The sequence below is a fragment of the Sapajus apella genome, unplaced genomic scaffold (assembly GCF_009761245.1).
Source record: "Sapajus apella isolate SASKATOON/1434 unplaced genomic scaffold, GSC_monkey_1.0 scaffold43, whole genome shotgun sequence".
Taxonomy (NCBI): domain Eukaryota; kingdom Metazoa; phylum Chordata; class Mammalia; order Primates; family Cebidae; genus Sapajus; species Sapajus apella.
The window spans coordinates 15545733-15549582 of NW_022436983.1; the positions used below are offsets into that span (position 1 = coordinate 15545733).

Below are 3850 nucleotides of genomic sequence, written 5' to 3' on the forward strand. Positions count from 1 at the left end.
TGGTGGCACATGCCTGTAATCCCAGCTACTCGGGAGGCTGAGGCAGGAGAATCGCCTGAACCTGAGAGGCGGAGGGTGCACTGAGCCGAGATCGCTCCATTTTGCACTCCAGCCTGGGCGGCAAGAACGAAACTCCGTCTCAAAAAAAAAAAAAAAAACTTTCCTTAGGAAGTGTGGAGAGGGGAGGAGGGAGTGGCCAAGGTCAGAGGTCAGAGAAGAGCCTAGCAACCGGCGGGCCCCGCGATCCTAGCATTGGTGGAGAGCGAGCGCGTGACGCAGGCCCCGCCCTCAACACGTGACCGCGGCGCGCGAGGCAAACCGGGCGGCCCCTTTCCCGCTGATACCCATTGCGCGCCGGCCTCAAGATGGCCGCCTTCTGGCGTCTCCGGCGCTGTTGAATGGCGAAAGCTTTATTGTTCCCTTCGGGCAGGAGTGTTCGTGTCCTCTATGGCGCTGTCAATAAAGAACGGCAGTTTGAATCGGTGCTGAACAGGTAACCATAGAAACGGGGCTGAGACTCCGCGTGGAGACCCTTTTTGCAGCGGAGGCCCGGGTGCGCCCTAGATGAGGGGTGTACACAGACCCTTCCGCGCGGCGAACTCCGCGGGGCTCGTCCGAGTCACAGCCGCCTCACCTCGTCCCGGGACGTGCCACCCCAGGGGCGGCTCGCACCGCTAGCGCAGGCTCTGCTGTAGACTGCGGAGGGTAGAGGCCGCGGGGACCCACTCAGGGCGCCAGGCCGGGCCTGACACCGCCTGGGCCTGCTGTCGCCACGCACCTCCCTCTCGGCCCGTCTGAAGGCCTGTTGTCGCTGTCTCACTCCCCCTCCCTTCAGGTCGCTTCGCCGGGCATCGGGCTAATCCATCCCCCCACTTCTCTCTTCCCTTCTCGGTCTTTGTTTACATTTTCAAATGGTTAGGGGGAAGAATAGTTCATGTCATTTGCGAAGGTTCTATGAAATCAAGTCCATAAATGAAGTTGTATTGGAACACGGCCATGTTCTTTGTTGATGTATTTGTCTATGGCGGCTGTCCTGCCAAGAGGGCAGAGATGAGTAGTTGCGCAGCCGTTGCTTGGCTTTTGATAGGCTGGTTTACAAAGCCAAAACTATTTCTGCCTGGTCCGTTACAGCAAACGTCTACTGACCCCTACCCTAGACACAAGTAGCTTGGATCAGTGTTGTCATCCAGCAATTCCTCTCGTCCCTTCTCCTGGAGTGGGAAACGAGTTAAAACTGCCCTATGCACCCAGAGCACTTGAGTTGACAAAACACTCTGGCTTCCATTACCCCTTCTGGTCTTACTGACTATTCAAAGAGCTTCTCCCGCTTTGAATAGCAATGTTTCCATGCAGCTAGTGCTGCAATGAGCCAGGTGCTTTCTTTGTATTCATACAAGCGTTGTTGTGCTTTACGAGAACACTTTATACATAAGTATGGTATTTCCATTTTACAAAAGAGGAAGAAGTTGGTTCTGAGTGGTTAAGATATTTATAGGTGTACTAGGTTATAGGGCTGCCAAATTGAGCCCGTCCCTGGGAGCCCCCTGCCTGATGGCACAGGTCAAACTGCTTTGGATTTTATTCTTTCAAGTCTTTTCTACGTGGCATTGTTGGTTCTTCCCTGGAATTGTATCCAGATCTTTGGATGGCTAATGGAGATTTAATTACAATCTCAAAGTGAAATTTTTTTCTACTTAGCTAAATCATCAAACTTCTGTCCCTCCTTTCTAATGTAAACACTTTTCTTCTTTCCCCAAACTTAGCTATTCATCATCGATTTAACAGATGGTTTGAGAACACCCCGTGCATGTACGCAGGCATTCAGTAATTGCTTAGTATTTGTTGAACCCTTACCATGTACCAGAGATGTTTCACCTGGAAATACAGTGGTGAACAAGACAAACATGACTTCTGCCCTTCCATGGAATTTAAATTCTATATGGGGCTTGGACAAGTGGTATGTAGGTAGACAAAAGATAATTTCAAATACAGTTGTAATAGCATCATCATCATAAAATTAGTAGTTGCTATTTATTGAGTGATTATTTTGTGCCTGGTACTGCGCTAAGTGCTTTATTTATATGGGCTATGATTTAATCCTCACACCAATACTATGACGTAAGTAGTAGTAATATTACCATTTTCAGCATAGAGGAAACAAACTCATGGAGGAAAGATGTTGGAGGTTACATAGCTAATGCATTCAGCCGGGTGCTGAAGCTAATCTGATCACACCCACCACCCTGCATTGTTCCGTCTGTTTTTTGTCTTTTCTGTTAGTTTAGGAGGTCCTTACTGGCAGGGACAACACCTTATACTGGAGGATACAACACCTTATCTGTTGTATCCTCAGCTGCTAGCCAGTACCCAAAACCTGGTGTTTGCAGGTAAATACTAGGTAAACAAATCCAGGTCATTCATTGAACCAATTTTTTATTTTATTTATTTTTTTGAGACGGAGTCTCTCTCTGTCACCCAGGCTGGAGTGCAGTGACACAATTTCAGCTCACTGCAACCTCTGCCTTCTGGGTTCAAGTGATTCTCCTGCCTCAACCTCCTGAATAACTGGGACTACAGGCATATGCCACCACACCCAGCTAGTTGTTTTTTTTTTTTTTTTTTTTTTTTGTATTTTTAGTGGAGACAGGGTTTCACCACATTTGCCAGGCTGGTTTTGAACTCCTGACCTCAAATGATCTGCCCACTTTGGCCTCCCAAAGTGCTGGGATTACAGGCATGAGCCACCGTGTCCGGCCTTGAACAAATATTTTGGTGTCTCCATGTACCAAGCACCACTGTCTAGGTCCTGTGATTACCAGGGTGAGCAAGATGGACCTGGGGCTCTGTTGTGGAAGCTAAGCTAAATGTCAAGACAGTGAAGAAATAACAAAGTTATTCCAAATTGTGGCAACTGCTCTAAAGGAAATAAAACAGTGCTGAGAGAGACACTAACCTGGGAGCCCTACTTTTTATCTGGGTGATCAGGGAAAACCTCTCTTAAGGAAGGTAGTTTAAGCTGAAACTGGTTGAGTGACAAGGAGCCAGTCCAGCAAGAAGGGGAAAGGTAGAGACGAAGCTAGGAAGAAGAACTTTTCAGCAGGTTCAGAGACTAAGTGGGTAACAACTTGAGGTGTTGGAGAACTCAAAGGGAGTAATGGTGCTGTGGTTCACTCCTGTGCTCAGTCGCTGATCCTGAACCCAGCTACTACTGAGAGAACTGGACACCCATGGGCAAGTTACAGATTAGTTATCTCATCTGAAAATGTGGATAATGGTGCCTCCTCAAAGGGTGGTTGTACGGATTAAATAAGATAAACTGTGTTAATAGCCGTGGTATTCTCTTTTTGTTGTTGTTACACATATTGCTGAATAATCAAATTTAACTTCAAATGGAAACTTTATAAAATGCTAAATAATAACAAAAATCCAGAAATATGTTACAGACAAAATTAAAAATGGGGGATCCAAGAACAATGGAAGCCCACTACTTTTTTTTTTTTTTTTTGGGACAGAGTTTCGCTCTTGTTACCCAGGCTGGAGTGCAATGGCGCGATCTCGGCTCACCGCAACCTCCGCCTCCCGGGTTCAGGCAATTCTCCTGCCTCAGCCTCCTGAGTAGCTGGGATTACAGGCACACGCCACCATGCCCAGCTAATTTTTTGTAATTTTAGTAGAGACGGGGTTTCACCATGTTGACCAGGATGGTCTCGATCTCTTGACCTCGTGATCCACCCACCTCGGCCTCCCAAAGTGCTGGGATTACAGGCTTGAGCCACCGCGCCCGGCCCATAAGTGATTTTAAATCACTTCAATAGATAACTGCCTTGTGAACAATTAAAAAAGGATTAAC

At 47.5% G+C, this 3850-nt stretch overlaps 1 protein-coding gene across 5 annotated transcripts in view; it reads left to right on the forward strand.

Annotated features, from left to right (window-relative positions):
- The first annotated feature begins 333 nt into the window (after window positions 1–333).
- The window catches only part of ZBTB40 (zinc finger and BTB domain containing 40), an 83068-nt gene continuing 79551 nt past the window's right edge, over window positions 334–3850 (forward strand). For all 5 annotated transcript variants that reach the window (XM_032300729.1, XM_032300730.1, XM_032300731.1 and 2 more), the window contains exon 1: window positions 334–493. The gene's annotated coding sequence lies outside the window, so the exon portion shown is untranslated. The remainder of the gene's footprint in view (window positions 494–3850) is intronic.